An 18741-nucleotide genomic window follows, 5' to 3' on the forward strand; every position below is an offset into this window, starting at 1 on the left:
ACCTGTATAGTTAAATCATATGAAGTTAGTCCCCAAAACCAAACAAGCTTTTCTAACTAAAGTGTTCCAGTCAGACCTGATGTCTAATCAGGTCCTATAACAGCATCTTTATGGATGTAGTGGAGCATGCTTCAGCATGACACTTTAGCCGTTTAGCTGTTGAGGATGTGTGGAACTATAGCTGTAATATAATCAGCCTCCATAATGTCCATAACCAAAATATGATCTAAAAACATGAGACAACCTTCGATCCATACGGAGGGCCCCACAAGTAGCCATCAGAAATCTGTTATTATGTGAGTGTGAATGATTGGCTTGGTTGGAATAACCAAGACAACTTTAGATCCATACGGAGGGCCCCACAAGTAGCCATCAGAAATCTGTTATGTGTGTGTGAATGATTGGCTTGGTTGGACACCCATGGGCGCATGTTTCAACAATCCATCTATAGGTGTGTGTGCCGCTGGTTCGTTTGGGCACTATGAGGAGAACCACTAAAACCGTGTGATCCAATGGTTGGCTGAATGCTGTTTAAGGTACCTTCTGACTAAAGAACAGCTTTCCAACTAAAAGCTGTAAACTAAGAGAACAAGAAAAGGTCTACAAAGTTTATTTCTTACAACAAAGTCTAACTGAATGTTACCTGTTGGCTGGCATCTTGTTTGATGTTATCATCAGGGTCAGAGTCCTGCCAAGTTCTGGCTAGTTCAGGCAGCGCACCGTCAACAGGAGCCTGAGAGCCTGTCACCTGGAATTAAAACCACAAATAACTTACCAACATCATACAGACACCACAAATGACAGACTCAAGACCTGTATAGTTAAATCATGTGAAGTTAGTCCCCAAAACCAAACAAGCTTTTCTAACTAAAGTGTTCCAGTCAGACCTGATGTCTAATCAGGTCCTATAACAGCATATTTATGGATGTAGTGGAGCATCCTTCAGCATGACACTTTAGCCGTTTTGCTGTTGAGGATGTGTGGAACTATAGCTGTAATATAATCAGCCTCCATAATGTCCATAACCAAAATATGATCTAAAAACATGAGACAACTTTTGATCCATACGGAGGGCCCCACAAGTAGCCATCAGAAATCTGTTAGTGTGTGTGTGAATGATTGGCTTGGTTGGAATAACCAAGACAACTTTAGATCCATACGGAGGGCCCCACAAGTAGCCATCAGAAATCTGTTATGTGTGTGTGAATGATTGGCTTGGTTGGACACCCATGGGCGCATGTTTCAACAATCCTTCTATAGGTGTGTGTGCCACTGGTTCGTTTGGGCTCTATGAGGAGAACCACTAAAACCGTGTGATCCAATGGTTGGCTGAATGCTGTTTAAGGTACCTTCTGACTAAAGAACAGCTTTCCAACTAAAAGCTGTAAACTAAGACAGCAAGAAAAGGTCTGCAAAGTTTATTTCTTACAACAAAGTCTAACTGAATGTTACCTGTTGGCTGGCATCTTGTTTGATGTTATCATCAGGATCAGAGTCCTGCCAAGTTCTGGCTAGTTCAGGCAGCGCACCGTCAACAGGAGCCTGAGAGCCTGTCACCTGGAATTAAAACCACAAATAACTTACCAACATCATACAGACACCACAAATGACAGACTCAAGACCTGTATAGTTAAATCATGTGAAGTTAGTCCCCAAAACCAAACAAGCTTTTCTAACTAAAGTGTTCCAGTCAGCCCTGATGTCTAATCAGGTCCTATAACAGCATCTTTATGGATGTAGTGGAGCATCCTTCAGCATGACACTTTAGCCGTTTTGCTGTTGAGGATGTGTGGAACTATAGCTGTAATATAATCAGCCTCCATAATGTCCATAACCAAAATATGATCTAAAAACATGAGACAACTTTCGATCCATACGGAGGGCCCCACAAGTAGCCATCAGAAATCTGTTATTGTGTGTGTGTGAATGATTGGCTTGGTTGGAATAACCAAGACAACTTTAGATCCATACGGAGGGCCCCACAAGTAGCCATCAGAAATCTGTTATGTGTGTGCGAATGAGTGGCTTGGTTGGACACCCATGGGCGCATGTTTCAACAATCCTTCTATAGGTGTGTGTGCCACTGGTTCGTTTGGGCTCTATGAGGAGAACCACTAAAACCATGTGATCGAATGGTTGGCTGAATGCTGTTTAAGGTACCTTCTGACTAAAGAACAGCTTTCCAACTAAAAGCTGTAAACTAAGAGAACAAGAAAAGGTCTACAAAGTTTATTTCTTACAACAAAGTCTAACTGAATGTTACCTGTTGGCTGGCATCTTGTTTGATGTTATCATCAGGGTCAGAATCCTGCCAAGTTCTGGCTGGTTCAGGCAGAGCACCGTCAACAGGAGCCTGAGAGCCTGTCACCTGGAATTAAAACCACAAATAACTTACCAACATCATACAGACACCACAAATGACAGACTCAAGACCTGTATAGTTAAATCATGTGAAGTTAGTCCCCAAAACCAAACAAGCTTTTCTAACTAAAGTGTTCCAGTCAGACCTGATGTCTAATCAGGTCCTATAACAGCATATTTATGGATGTAGTGGAGCATCCTTCAGCATGACACTTTAGCCGTTTTGCTGTTGAGGATGTGTGGAACTATAGCTGTAATATAATCAGCCTCCATAATGTCCATAACCAAAATATGATCTAAAAACATGAGACAACTTTTGATCCATACGGAGGGCCCCACAAGTAGCCATCAGAAATCTGTTAGTGTGTGTGTGAATGATTGGCTTGGTTGGAATAACCAAGACAACTTTAGATCCATACGGAGGGCCCCACAAGTAGCCATCAGAAATCTGTTATGTGTGTGTGAATGATTGGCTTGGTTGGACACCCATGGGCGCATGTTTCAACAATCCTTCTATAGGTGTGTGTGCCACTGGTTCGTTTGGGCTCTATGAGGAGAACCACTAAAACCATGTGATCCAATGGTTGGCTGAATGCTGTTTAAGGTACCTTCTGACTAAAGAACAGCTTTCCAACTAAAAGCTGTAAACTAAGAGAACAAGAAAAGGTCTACAAAGTTGATTTCTTACAACAAAGTCTAACTGAATGTTACCTGTTGGCTGGCATCTTGTTTGATGTTATCATCAGGGTCAGAGTCCTGCCAAGTTCTGGCTGGTTCAGGCAGAGCACTGTCAACAGGAGCCTGAGAGCCTGTCACCTGGAATTAAAACCACAAATAACTTACCAACATCATACAGACACCACAAATGACAGACTCAAGACCTGTATAGTTAAATCATGTGAAGTTAGTCCCCAAAACCAAACAAGCTTTTCTAACTAAAGTGTTCCAGTCAGACCTGATGTCTAATCAGGTCCTATAACAGCATCTTTATGGATGTAGTGGAGCATCCTTCAGCATGACACTTTAGTCGTTTTGCTGTTGAGGATGTGTGGAACTATAGCTGTAATATAATCAGCCTCCATAATGTCCATAACCAAAATATGATCTAAAAACATGAGACAACTTTCGATCCATACGGAGGGCCCCACAAGTAGCCATCAGAAATCTGTTATTGTGTGTGTGTGAATGATTGGCTTGGTTGGAATAACCAAGACAACTTTAGATCCATACGGAGGGCCCCACAAGTAGCCATCAGAAATCTGTTATGTGTGTGTGAATGATTGGCTTGGTTGGACACCCATGGGCGCATGTTTCAACAATCCTTCTATAGGTGTGTGTGCCACTGGTTCGTTTGGGCTCTATGAGGAGAACCACTAAAACCATGTGATCCAATGGTTGGCTGAATGCTGTTTAAGGTACCTTCTGACTAAAGAACAGCTTTCCAACTAAAAGCTGTAAACTAAGAGAACAAGAAAAGGTCTACAAAGTTTATTTCTTACAACAAAGTCTAACTGAATGTTACCTGTTGGCTGGCATCTTGTTTGATGTTATCATCAGGGCCAGAGTCCTGCCAAGTTCTGGCTGGTTCAGGCAGCGCACCGTCAACAGGAGCCTGAGAGCCTGTCACCTGGAATCAAAACCACAAATAACTTACCAACATCATACTGAGAGTAATTCAAATAAAAGAGACAAAAATCTTCCTTTTTTTAATAACAAATTAATATTCCAACTTGCATACTTGATCTTACTGACTTACTTTTTCACGCCATGGCCATTTAGAATCACCATAGTTGTAATCGATTTCAGTTCCCATTTCTATGTTTTTGATGGCAAAAAGGCACAAATGGGGCTCGTCATTTACTATTTTTTTCATGGTGCAGTTTGGAGACTTGTGGTTGTCATTCACTAATCTTCCAAGAGAGCCATCCTCTGTTGATGCATCAATACTAGGAAAGAAAAAACAGAAATCAAACATGTTGTATCATATAACTAGTTTTTTAGTAAAATAAAAGTTGGCTTACAGAAATAAAAACTTGCAACATTTCAAAAGAAAAGTTGAGAGGGAAACAATGTCTTTTTGAACGTCATAGCACTAAATAAAAAAAATTGTTAATGCCACAATCCTGATGTGTTATTGAAATATTGCTTCTGAGTGACTCACTAATTTAGGGTATTTTATTCCAGTCTCTTTCTAGAGTTCATAATTATTGTATAGAAAATATTTGGATATACATACCACCAGTAATGATTCTGCCATTCAAAGTCAAAGAGAAATGTACTCTCCTTTTCAGAGTACTGCTTGTTTGGCATTTTTCTGCTGACAGAAGTTGACCCCTGTATTCTAAGATGAACTCTCCTTGTTCAAAGTGCTGGGTAGCAAACACGCCTCTTCCTGCAAGGACATTTTATATAAAACCATTGGTTATGAGAAAATAAAGATACACCTTTAACCAAATAATTGTGGTGTTATCTTACAATTTTAATACTAAGTTCTCGCTTAGAAACAGAAATACAACAACCAATCTGAATTTGATTGTTTTTTGTGTTGTTTTATAAAATAAATAAATATATACTTAATGGATAAATGGTCTAAAAATGAGTTTATTACCTTTTTGATCATCAATAAATCTTTCCACTAGTCCAGGTTTGTCCTTTGAGGATTAAATGTAAAAGGCTGCTTCATCAGCAGGCTTTTTTCTTGCTTTCCTTTTGGACATTTCTGGCTCTAAAAAATAATTCAAAACATGGCAGAGAGAACTTTAACAAGCACTCTATATTAATTTTAAAAGATTTGTAATCATCCACTGTATAAAGACTGAAGGAATAAGCCTGGCCTGAGAACTAACAGAACAAGAGTGATTAAAGAAAGAATATTTTTCAGAAAATACTGATATATTAATGAAAATGTTTGTCGGTTTGAAGCTGAGCTTTGTTACTTTTAACTAGTCACAGTTCCAACCAGGTGCTGCATCCAAAGAAAAGTTATTTCAATAGTTTTACCAGTATAACTCGTTATACTTTTCAGGAGCTACCAACTCGTTTTTATTATGTTTGTGTTTGAAAAGTGAACGTAGCATCCTGATTAGCGGTAGCTAATTAGCCAATAAGCTAGTTTCCGGATTGTTTTATTTGCGTCAGAATGCTTGTGTTATTTAAAGAAAGCATTCTTACATGATAGAAAACCACCGAGAAATACAGAAGACATGCAGATATATCATAACACTGAGCACACACGTGTTTGACGAGTTTTGAAGTGGTTTCGGCAATTACGGCCAGAGTCCGGTTCTGGGCTTAGCAATTATGAAACATTAGCACATCGAAATCATCCTGAATATAACACGGAGCAATTATACATTCTGTCGTACTCTTTTACACCATTGTTTTTAAAACCACTGCAAGCTAAGATGAATAACAAGTTAAAAAGCCGGACTGTCTGAGGGGAAAACGTTACGCCATCCGAGTGACAATATACCGAATCCGAAGCCATAATCATTGCATATAAACCCCTCGGGGTCTGGACAAAAAGCATTTCTACATCAGTTTCTTGTACTTAGTATTTACATGCAGTTGATTTACTCACCGTGTATGTTGTGTTTCGTTATGAGCAGCGTGTCTTCGTCGCGGAGCAGTCTCAGTCTGGCGGCGTCACACGTGGCGAAGTGACGTTAAGCTGGTGGTTTTAGCCGCATGAAGCTAACACATGCAATACCTGCTGATTTAACTAATATGTAAACTGATGGTAAAGAATAAATTACTATTTATTTATACCTTTATTTTTATGTTTAGAACATGAAAAATGCACGAGATGCTGATTTAACTAATATGTAAACTGATGGTAAAGAATAAATTACTATTTATTTATACCTTTATTTTTATGTTTAGAACATGAAAAATGCACGAGACAGTTTTTAAAATAAGCCTAATAGAATGAGCGTATTTTTATAAAGCAAGTGTAATGAATATTAAATAACGTAGATAAATTGCAATTGTAATGCAGGAATTTTATGTTTACAGTATTATTTTAGCTGCTATGGTTACTAAAATAATAATTACCTGGTTTAAATCTACAGGAAATAGCATTTTATTTTCTTAATCAACACTCGGATCACGAGGTGCCCTGATTGGTTGAATCACACACACTTCCGGTAGTGTGTATACTTGCAATACCACTTGCCATGGTCGGGGGGCCGCTACTGAGCACACACACTTCACACACACAATTCTCAACATTGCAACCATGAGGGGTAAGTGAAAAAAATTCGTGAGGCATGTTGTTAGAGCATTTCAAGCTGTTTTAGAGTGGTTTCCCGAGTGGGGTCCATGATTTTGGACCCCACAACGACACAGGGCCCCACTTTGTTGGTGGGCTCCCTGTCTTCGGACCCCCCATACTAATAAAAACAAGTACACACACACGCACACACACACACACACACACACACACGCACACACACGCACACACACACACACTTTGGAAATAAGTGGGATGCATGATGAGCTCAATCCATCCATTTTCTACACCGATTATTATCATTAGGGTCTTTGGAGTGCTGGGGCCTTTCCCACCAGACTTTAGTAGACGAGTAGCACGCTTCCGGCCTGGAGTGGTCGCCAACCAATTGCAGGGCACATATAGATGAACATAGAAACACAGCCTTCCTAATAATATGCCTTTGTTTGAATGCATTTCATTATTCAGCTCTCTCCCACTTGAACTGCATGCATTCAGTTGTGTGTGTGACATTTTGACCGCAGTTTGTTGGCTCATTTGACATACAATTGATTGGTTAATTGAACTTAGGAACTCTTTCATGTTTCGACATGTCTTCCTGGATAGATGTTGACGATGACATGTTTGAAGAAGAAAGTTCTGGCTGTAATCATGACATCCTGTCAGCTTCAAATGGATTAGTGCGTGATTTTTGTGGCTGCTCGCGGCTCGGTTTTGAGGGAGTGGCGGGATGACAGGAGTGGGTTGGAACACAGCAAAAGGCAAATGCATTTTTTGAGAAGGTGATTTGAAAATAGGAGGATGCAGAACTTACTAATATGCAAGAGAGAAATTGGTTTGAAGTTTGAAAGATGTGTTTTAGAGGCCAATTGGCCCATAAAAGTGTTGTCTTGCAAAAATACAGCTAAATATTTACCTTGATTAAATATAAATGTAAACAATTTAGTTAAATTTAGGTTCATTTTGGTCTGTATGCTTGAAGGACATGTTGCAAGCATGCAAGTAAGGGTGTTACTGGAGCTGCAAATTATTTTGGACTGTGCCATCTGTTTAGTGTGATACATTTGAGATGAATCATGCAGTAAATATTTATTTTTTAAGTAATGGTTTTGAGATTTGAACAATGATTCTATTTGGGAGGTTAAAATTAGTTTAGTGTTTGGTTAATATAACACAGGCATTGCATTAATGTTGCTTTTGTTTTGTAAACATTCTTTCAAACTATAAGATACACATTTGTCAGTTATATTTAAATGTAACCACACCTAATTACACAGGACTTGCATGTTGCAAGCATGCAAGTAAGGGTGTTACTGGAGCTGCAAATTATTTTGGACTCTGCCATCTGTTTATTGTGATACATTTGAGATGAATCATGCAGTAAATATTTATTTTTTAAGTAATGGTTTTGAGATTTCAACAATGATTTTATTTGGTAGGTTAAAATTTGTTTAGTGTTTGGTTAATATAACACAGGCATTGCATTAATGTTGCTTTTGTTTTGTAAACATTCTTTCAAACTATGAGATACACATTTGTCAGTTATATTTAAATGTAACCACACCTAATTACACATTATGTTGCTCATAAAGAACAATCATTGTCATAAAGAACTAATGGTAAACATGCATGATATAATTATAACTGGTGTAATAACACTAGAGGAATGATGAGAGAAATTCCCACAGAAATGCAATGGGCCTGCTAATTGATACATCGCCAAAACAAAGATTTATGAAGAATGCAGGTTGAGCTTGCCTTAAAGCTGCAATGCGGAGTGTAATTTGCAAACATTTAGCTCTACACAGTAGCTACACATAGTATATAGTAAGTAGTACATAGATAAAGAGAAAATATTTATCTTCCCTACGGTTGTGTGGCAGACCTGAAATAAGGTGACGACATTCGTATAAGGAAAAATTATAGTAAAAGCAGTACTGTAGTCTGGCCAAGCTCAAATACAACCTTAAATAGGAACCAGGCGGGGATAGGAAATGAGCTGTCACAAACTCTAACTAAACCCCAGTCACATCTTTAGGCGACAGTAAAAACAACAACCCACCTGTGACGCCCTGACTTACCCACATTAAATACCTTGGTTAACAAGTGTCTTGACATTGGATCCATGATGACAATCAATCATTACCAACATAAGGGCTTCGTATAAACCTCCTCAAACACACTGTTGCATTTAATTTCAGATTTGAGTAATCCTGAGACAATACACACCATGAATCAAATATAGGAATGGACAAAAAGTCCATGTCTGGAGAATAATGTGCAGTATCATAGCACCGGGTGGACGAAGGTGCCAACAACTCTCCATCTTCTCTCACAGGGAAGCAGGACGTTACTTGTGCTGATTTTGGGTATAAGATGGACGACACCTTGGAATGGTCAACAGGCACAAAGGCAATCATTCACACATATTCACAGCACCAGTCACTGAGTGGGAATCAATCAGATGCTGACAGCGCAAAAGTCAACCACTACATTACAAGTGACCTCTTGTTTGATGGCATCCAATACCTTCCTTTTAAGAACATTTTCTTGCAGTTGTCATTTCTCAGTTCGCCAACATTTACTTAAAAAACCTCAAATTGCCTTTTGGAAATAATGTTTCTGGAATCACGCAAATGTTGACATTGATTGCAAGCGAGTTATTTGAATAATCACACAGTGTACTTTCTTTCAATAAACATTAATGTTGCAAAGTTGTAAAATGAAAAACCAATAAAAGTTCAGCAAAGCTAAATTTTAGGATTAATAATTAAGTTCACTTATATGCAATCAACATTCACTTAAAGAGGCTTGAATTTCTTTCTGAAAATAATGTTTCTGGAATCACGCATTGGTATTGAATGCAAATGAATGTTATTCGAATAATCACATAGTGTATTTTCTTTCCATAAACAATAATGTTGCAAAGTTATAAAATGAAAAAACAAAACAATAAAAGGGCAGCAAAGCTAAATTTTAAGATTAATAATTAAGTTCACTTACTATATCCAACCACAGATGTTTCCATCCATTAAAACCCAGGAAATCTCAAGTGTGTGCATTAAAAAATGGATAAATATCTTATTTCACATTACGAATGCACGTCTAGCCCTGTAAAACTTGAAAACTTGTGATACAAAAATTTCCAAGAGTGTCTTTTTCTTGTCCATACGTAAATAGAAGTTAACAAACGGAAACAGAACTGACAAACAGAACAGTCTGTGTCATAGATGCTTTGTCAAGAAAATGAAACAACCCGGAACTACCCTTACAACCTGAAGTAGCTTAACTAATGACTTCACAAGCACTTCTTCTGTTTTATGTTTCCAGATGTTCAGAGGTGTTGTCTTGTTTTATTTTGATCTGTGGGAGAGGAAGCACAACAAAGAAGAAAACAAGGTCCTGAAGCGCTCCCCCGGGAGAGTGCTGATATGCGCCGACTTGGTGCCTCCAGGGACGTCTACCATCCTCCTTCACCCACTTCGGGGAGTCATCTGTCCCCAAAGACTCGGGCCATGTACCAGCTCTGTGCAATAACTAGGGCATCAGGGAGGAAACTTCTCAGCATCATTAAAGGAGTGTTTGTGGCTTATGCTCTGACTTGGTGCATGCATGATGTTTGTGTGTGTATGTCTGTTTTCATCTTTCACCCAAAAGCTACTTTTAGGAAGAACGTTCAATAACTTGCAATTGATCCAGAAATGTCTTTCACAGCCTACTCTATTTCCATAAACTGTTGGGAAAATGTCTTTGTATAGTGATTGTGCGGGGGATTTAAACATACTGAAACTTTGGTGTATTCTTATCAAACTCTGACATTTAAAAATAACACTGCATTGACATCAACACATTATCTTGTTATGAGATCCTGCGAAAAAGTCAAACGTGAGTTCAAGAAAAATAATTGGCCATTAAGTCATTACATTAAGTCACTGAATAAACGGTACCTCTAGAGCAGTGGCTTCTACTTGACTCCGCGTTCCATAGTTGTAGAAATAGCAAGACTGAGGCCCCACTCACTTTGCAAAACATGAAATAACACTATACATGGAAGCGTCCCATTGGACTCCTTCCCCTCTTTGCAGTTCTGACAAAATATTGACGCTGTAGAAAAAAGCCAGATGCATTTCCACACATGCATCACACACTTTGTCCTTCTGAATGATTGATATATTGAAAGGGGTGTTTGAGTAGAATGTTGCACTAACCTCAAGTGATTTTATTTTAGTATTTAGTGAAGTGCCTGTTGACTTTGGGTACACTGTAAGCCTTTGTCGCAAAATTTGAACAGTATTAAACTGCATATTTGTTATGCAGTATATTATTGTAAAACACATTTACAATTTACGGAAATTTACAACAGTGTTAATGTAAACAATGTTGCATCATGGGAAAGAGGACAGAAAGTGAGGGAAAATAATGTTGGTTTAAGAGAGTTGTATCATGTTAAATCAACCTGTTTGAAATTTTAGCCAAGTTAAAATAATAATTCCTCACCTAAAGCACCCAGAGTATTCCTGCTCAATCCTTCTCTCTAAGTAGCATGGTTCCAGCAACCCATATCCAAATCCTGAAGAAAAGCAGACTAAGGATATGGGTTACTGGAACAATGTCCTGTGGTCTGATGAGACCAATATAAATATATTTAATTCAGATGGTGTCCAGCGTGTGTGGCGGCAACCAGGTGAAGAGTACAAAGACAAGCATGGTGGTGGGAGCGTCATGGTCTGGGGTTGTATGAGTGCTGCTGGAACTGGGGAGCTACAGTTCATTGAGGGAACAATGAATGCCAACATGTACTGTGGAATACTGAGGCAGAGCATGATCCCCTCCCTCCGTAAACTGGGCCGCGGAGCAGTATTCTAACACGATAACAACCCCAAACACACCTCCAAGACGACCACTGCCTTCCTAAAGAAGCTGAGGGTGAAGGTGATGGACTGGCCTAGCATGTCCCCAGACCTAAACCCTATTGAACATCCGTGGGCCATCCTCAAACAGAAGGTGGCGCAACAGAAGGTGGCGCAAGGTCTCCAACATCCACCAGCTCCGTGATGTCATCATGGAAGAGTGGAAGAGGATTGCAGCGGCGACCTGTGAAGGTCTGGTGAACTCCATGCCTAAAAGGGTTACGGCGGTGTTGGAAAATAATGGTGGCCACACAAAATATTGACATTTGGGTCCAATTTTGACATTTTCAGTTGGGGTGTACTCACTTTATTTGCCAGCATTTTACACATTCATTGTTGTATTTTGAGTTACTTTGAAGTAACAATACATTTACTTTGCTATCCAAGCTCTACAGTGACTACTTAACATTGTCTCAAAGTGTCATTTCTTCAGTGTTGTCCCATGACAAGATATAATTAAAACATTGCAGAAATGAGAGGGGTGTACTCACTTTTGTGAGTTACTGTATATAGATAGAAAGAGGGGAGAGAGAGAGAGAGAGAGAGAGAGAGAGAGAGAGAGAGAGAGACAGAGACAGAGACAGAGACAGAGAGAGAGACAGAGAGAGAGAGAGAGAGAGAGAGAGAACATCTAAGCACAGTTAGAACTTACCCCTTTTGATCAAAATGAAATAAAATTTTACAGGATTCCCATTGGGTCTTTATTAGTAAATAAATATGAAGTGTGGAAATCAAATCAAATCACAGTCTAATTTCTATTTTGGTCATTATAATTTAAGACATGTTAACACTTAAAAAGTGCACTGAAATGCATTCTATTTGCAAGATCAAGGGATAAGTGCACCATCCCTTACTGGTTCCCCATTTCCTCATAGGCATGTGGTGGCACACAGACGCACTGTTCCATTTCCTTTGACTTCCTGGTGCATCAGCCACCTGAGGCGTACTCATAAAAGCAAAGATCTAAGACTTTAATTCACATGATTTCATTAAAGATGTGTGATTGCATTAAGGCCTCCTTATGCAGCCACTGCTGGGAGAGAGCGTCCGTGTGTATGCGTGTGTGTGTGCGTGCATGTGTGTGTGCGTGTGCGTGTGTGTGCGTGTGCATGCGTGCTTGCGCTGTTAAATTAATTCAGGGGATTTCCGTGCTTATTTCGTCACTTAATTAACCAGAGCGGATCATATGCTTTTAGTTTTCTTTTGTTTATCTTGTGGCCATAGAGGTACAGAAGCTTTTGAATGTCTTTATACTTTAGTACTTGTTATTTTATCCGCAATCAGTATAGAAGCATATTTTGCATTTTCCATTATCCTTAAGTATTATAGTTTGACGATCCTATTGATATCATGTAATATTTGAACAATACTACAATAATCTTCACACACTGCGGGTATTTCTAAAGGTTCACTCAAAAAAATAGTCTACCCTTAAAGATTCTATACAATGGAATGAACCTTCTCAATTACCCCTGCCTTGTTCTAATTACAGTCAATTAAGTTCAGACAGGTAGAGACATCAGACCCCTTCATCAACAATTTCTTTCAGATGATTATGAAGCACATTTCATCTCCACACACAACATCCCCCAGAGGGCTAATTGAGTCTTGGATGATTCTACCGTTGTTTATTTAGCCCTGATTACACCTGGGAGAAAAGGCCTCAATTAAAAATCAAAGCTGTAATGATCTCGTCTTAAATGCCAGCCATGTTCACCAGTGGCCTCCGATGGAAAGGTCACCGGTGCTCGCAACGACCCTTTTTTTTTTCTTTTCTCCACATTTACCGCTGAAGCAGAGAAAAGTAGAGGGAGTGAGTGGCCTCCATAAGCACTAAACAGCATAAATAATTAATCACACAAACTTTCTTCTTTGAGACATCAGGGAGAAGGACAACAAAGTTAGTCATTTAAAGGTGGTAAAATGAGATGTTTATTCTGTTTACATCACAGGCTGCCTTTGGGCTACAGCCATATCAAAGCCTGATTGTCATGCTGACATCAACTACCAAGAAGGGGCTGGTGAATGTGGAAGACTGTGTTTTTAGTGTGAATTTAGTTGAGAGAAAATACATCTTAACTTTGCTCATTTGTTTCCCCTTGTTTACCTATAGGCGTAATGAAGCAGAAGCGTGACTTGACGAATCACTACAACTGATTGCTGTATCAATTCTGCTGCTTTAAATGACTCCTCGCTTTGATTGCTTCGTCATTGCTATTTGCTGATTGGTTTTGAAAGCAATTAAGCATTTTCTGTACATGACTAAAAGGTGTCAAGGACAGAAGATAGGCTCAGCAATCTATTTATCTTCTTTCAAACTTTTGAATTAGGTTTCAGAATCTCATATATGGTGTGAGTGAGTGTTGTCTGGAGCACCCGTGGCAGCTTGGATTGTGATTAGGCTTGCTTTTCATCTCCAGTTTCTTCAGGTTGCATCAGTGTGACTTGTCACCAACATATCCTTCCTTGCTGAAAACCCAGGGGGTCTAAACCAACATTTCTCTCCTTTCAAATCATTTCCTTTGTTTCACAATAACATCATTGTCAGCACGACACCATGCACACATTCAGCTGTCAATGTAGCTAATGTTGACATCCTGCAGAGCTGCAAATACAAGTTGCTTTGCTTCCTCTGTGTCAGAGATCACCTTGGAAAAATCATGTTCCTCTTCTAATTGTCACCAGGAGAATATCAAATATTTCTTGAGGCATGATTCACCCTCCTGTTCAACCTTTCATAGAAACATAGTAAGTCTTTTACTGTCCGTTACCGCTTAAGCAACAATTTCAAAATGACATTGATCACTAACATGCTTTACTATATGATTGTAAACTAATTTATCTACTTTTCTGTGACACTTATCCCACCAAGAAGGTGTGGGCATACATTTCACACTGATGAACGAGAGGATCGCCTCCCTCAATTCACGGGTGGCGGGGATGTACCCTGAACGTTGTTTGTGCCTCTGCAGTTAAGTATGACTGGACGTTAGGGACATAATTCATCATCATCATTCACACACACATAAAACAACACACATACACACACCATAGTAAAAACCTCACACACAAGTGAAATGTTTTGATACGCACATGAAATGTTAAAAATGAAATGCTTCTACACGCTAGTGAAATGTTCTCACACACACACAACTAAAATGCTTTCACACACACTAGTGAAATGTTTTGTTCTCACACACACAACTGAAATGAAGTGTTCTGTTATTTGGTTTTCTATGCTCATCATGGATGGTCCATGAAGAACACCATGTTTAAAAGGGTATCCATACGTGTACTTGGCACCAGGGCACCCGAGCCTGCAGTTTGATGATCAATTTAGTCGTCGTGTCATTGGATTTGCAACTGCATGTTTTAGACACTTAGGTGAAGAGAGGGACGGAGCTGAGAACCAATCACAATCGCCTCCGCTAGTGGGGGAAGACGGCAGTCTGGCCAAAAGTATTGTGAGGCTTCCGGACTATAGTGAAATTACGCTTAAATTTGAAAGTAATTTATTATCATGCTCAAATAGTTTAAACAAAGACCATTTTAACAAAATAATTACAAAAGCATATTGACGTTCTAGTTTTTAATTTTATTTTTGGGTTGTTATATTGGTTATTTTATAGTGTGAGCTCATTTTAAGCCTAATTTCAAAGCAGATCAAGTATGCATGCTCGATTACTAATAAACACTGTCACCCCAGGCATGGAAGAAATACCTAAACCAAATGGATATTTTTTTCTCATTGACAAAAAATACAGCAACCTTCTCTCCAAGTCCACCTTTCACTGCTTTTCCTCGTCCTCAACCCGTCTTGCTCCCAAGAGCACACAGTAAATAAAGATAATGTGATATTTTCTCCTGACTTCATCTTGTGATGTAGTGCCATGTTTGGCTTGTCGTACAACTGCAGCTACAGAACTCTGCGGCTAGTTTGATTAATAATAGCTTCTCTGAAATCAGTTTCAAGGTTAGTGTTCACTGAAAAGTTTATAGCTTCCTCATCGGAAGTGATGAGCATTCAGACAAGTCTTGTAAATGGGAAGCTTATTTTTGGTTTGCTGTTAAAGCTGCTTCATACTCAAACACAGTCTCCATCTGATTTTGTCTCTTCCTCTCAGCAGCTGACTGATTCTTTGTCAGACTATCAGTCCTCCCACCTCACGTATTGTCTTTTGCCTTGTCTTTTGCCTATTATTCATTTCCTTATTGTATCCCTCCTTGGTTTGTGGTGCTCCTAAGGACGGGAACACCGGGGCATCCTTCTTCTTCTGTTGATAATTTGACTTGTACTTTTATCTACCCCTCATGCACTGAATGGAGGCCTCCAATTTCATTGTACTATGTAGAATGACAATAAAGGTTTTCTGATTTCTGAGTCTGATAAAAGTTAAGACCTGTTCATTTCACCCAAAATCTCACAAGGTGTGCACACAGAGGGTAATGACATCACGATGAGTGTGCAAGCCCAGCCATACACGCTTGAGATGGCTATTCTCTCCGACTAATTAAAATAGCAATAATTGCCATGTTATAGTGCACTGGTGTCTAAATTACGGCACACCTGTCAATTGCGGCCCGTGGTCCATTTTTAATAGGAACGCAAGAAAATTTATAAAAAGAATAGAATATGCCCGAGAAGAAGATATTTACCCCAAGAGTCTAAACAACAGCAGAACCAAAGAAGCAAAAGTTAGAAAGTGAGCATCACGGCTCCCACTGAGTGCAATGTCGTTCCCAATTTTGGTGAGTAAGATGTATTCCACAGTACCTGCATTTATGTGCAGGTACACATGCGACAAATATCAATTATGCTCATCAATTCTGCCACTAGTCTGTCACTTGCATTTTTCTTGTTAACGCACAGAGTACTCACCGCTGTGCACAGTACACACGCAAAGTCATCTGATCTCATCTGAAGCGGATTTGCTCCTTGATGAATTGACGTTTGTAACGGATATTTGGCTCAAGTGCCATCCGGTCACCACCGGAGCTTGATGGCCCAGTTCAGTCTGTTAGGGTTGCCATTAATAGGTGTGATGATAAGCCTAAACTTAAATAACAAGCTTGACATTCATTAATTTTCTCTGTACTGTAAATCCTATGTTCAAGAAGAAATCTGAGACTGCTGTTCTGAGTATGGGCTACCAAAGCTATTTATGAATAAATAAGTAATGACCCATTTGTGGAAAGCTGTGATGAATGCAGTGTTGTCTTTAATTATGTTCAACAATACAACGTATTTTACCCCATTTAATTGATTTTTCTAACTTTAATACACTAAAGTTAATGGTATATAACTACCTTCCAGTAAGTGGCCCACCATATCCTAATTATTTACATAGGTGGCCCTCATTGAAAAATGTTTGGACACCCCTGCTGTAGTGGATGGGTTGCACTACACTGTTAATGTTGTTGGAAGACATTCTGTGTGATTTTAAGCCAATGCTGTGCCTGCTAAATTACACTTTTGAAAAATTCTTAGTCTATGAGAACACCTATGTATGTATTTGCTATGAATGATTTACTGTCTACTACCATGTTTTAGTGGCTTCTATATGTGCAGCTCATTTGCTATTGCTTTACGGAGTGGTTGCACACCAATCATTTGGCTTTCCACTCAGGTATAATTTTGTTTTTGTTGGCCTTTGTATATTTGACTGTGATATTAATTTTTGCTAAAAGTACAGCTGGGATGTACTAATATGCGGTATTTTCCTCCCTTCTCCAAACTCGAATTTAATGTGGCCAGGAAGAGCCTGATTATTTGGAATGACTGCACACCACTGTTAGTACACACAGATGCACAGTTTTGATGTGGCTGAGATTCGACAAAGACTCATATTTCCCTACTCATCATATTTTACTCACACCTAAGTATTGTGTCCCTTCTCCAATGCCCTGGTAATCCTTTCCCACTTTTTCACCTGTATAACTGGCAGTAAAATAGTGGAGGCTAGGATAAAGGAGCTAAAGGACAACTATATTGCAAGGGACCTTATTGTTAAACATCACATCAGTACATATTTAAAATTGTGTGTGTGTTGCATCATTTTAAGTTCAGTAATTGCATACATTAACCGGGAAAATATGAAGCATAAGTAACTAAGTAAAAGTAAATCAGCAACTGAACTGGGTGTTTAAACATAAGCATATGCCAAACATAAACATCGACTTTGAGTCACTCAAAGTTCAGATGAACACAGTTTGTAGCTCAAACCAAACATTTCAAACAATTAAGCATTAACCAAATTTAGAACAATAGCATCCAAGTCCATTCCTTACCAGTTGCGTGTGATCAGGAACTGAAGATTCTCTTTGGGATTTTCTTTTCTTTAATTTCTCTGTTTAAGCTTTTTTTCTTTCAGTCTTCTCACATGCTGGCCTGTAAGCAATATGGCCGTCCCTGGCATCTGACAGGAAGCTTGGTGAATAGTGTTGTGTCTGTTTTTTCTCTGCCTCCTGCAGGTCTGGAGCTGGACTAGTGGATATTTTGACTGAATGATCTCTGCCTCTGTCAGTTGACGTGACAGTGCCCTTGGAATTTTTAGATACCTTTGACCCAGCCAAAAAGTATCTGCGACCATCTTTTGGGTCCAGAATCACCAGAAAAACTGGTCTATATAATTTCTACTATAATTACTGACTTGATATAATACTGAGAGTAGGTTGATGATAAAATTGATTTAAATAAATTGTAGCAGCGATTAGGCTCCAGCGAGTGGTCTAAATAGTTTCTGAATCCACTGCAAGTACTTTGTGTATTTGTGTGTGTTCCCTTGGTTGAGAGCACACATTTATATACAGAATGCTGAGATTTAAGGAACGAAAGGATTTGTATTGTCATACAGATCAGAGTTGTCATATGCATATGCAACAGCACTTTTTCTTATGAAAACTGCATGCACACTTATGCTCCTCAAGTGTTTCTGGTTGTTTAACTTTTCTTAGTAGTTTTGTATGCCAGCATGCATGAATGACTTTGTAGAAATGTGTGCGCATATGTGTGTGTGAGGCAGTGGGAATGAGCAGTCTGTCATGCCTGAGAGGGAGCCAAGCCTGTTTAAATTGCCTTCTGGCTTCCAAGCCTCTCATCTGCAAACTGGCACCTCTTCTGCACTCGTTCACTTCGCTCCATCCTCTCTTTGCTAAGTATGTCCGCCTCTGTCTTTCTCCTGTTTTGTATTGTATGCCTCTCGTCTGCCGAGCCCCGACTGTTTATTTTAATTATTTATT

The 18741-nt window shown here is 39.2% G+C and overlaps 2 long non-coding RNA genes across 3 annotated transcripts in view; both read right to left on the reverse strand.

The window, feature by feature from the left end:
* Positions 1 to 17877, reverse strand: part of LOC137840338 (uncharacterized) — a 37663-nt gene extending 19786 nt beyond the window's left edge. Inside the window, exon 1 of the long non-coding RNA XR_011086924.1 lies at positions 17791 to 17877. This is a non-coding gene — a long non-coding RNA (uncharacterized lncRNA). The remainder of the gene's footprint in view (positions 1 to 17790) is intronic.
* Positions 3954 to 6780, reverse strand: LOC137840334 (uncharacterized). 2 transcript variants are annotated; one of them, XR_011086909.1, is made up of 4 exons: positions 5942 to 6780; positions 4970 to 5086; positions 4598 to 4753; positions 3954 to 4307 (listed from the first exon to the last, which is right to left on the reverse strand). It is a non-coding gene; the product is annotated as an uncharacterized lncRNA (long non-coding RNA). The 2 variants fall into 2 exon arrangements; XR_011086908.1 differs by having other exon boundaries at positions 3956 to 4307; positions 4970 to 6776.
* Positions 17878 to 18741: the final 864 nt, after the last annotated feature.

Source organism: Syngnathus scovelli, chromosome 5 (assembly GCF_024217435.2).
Source record: "Syngnathus scovelli strain Florida chromosome 5, RoL_Ssco_1.2, whole genome shotgun sequence".
Classification (NCBI taxonomy): domain Eukaryota; kingdom Metazoa; phylum Chordata; class Actinopteri; order Syngnathiformes; family Syngnathidae; genus Syngnathus; species Syngnathus scovelli.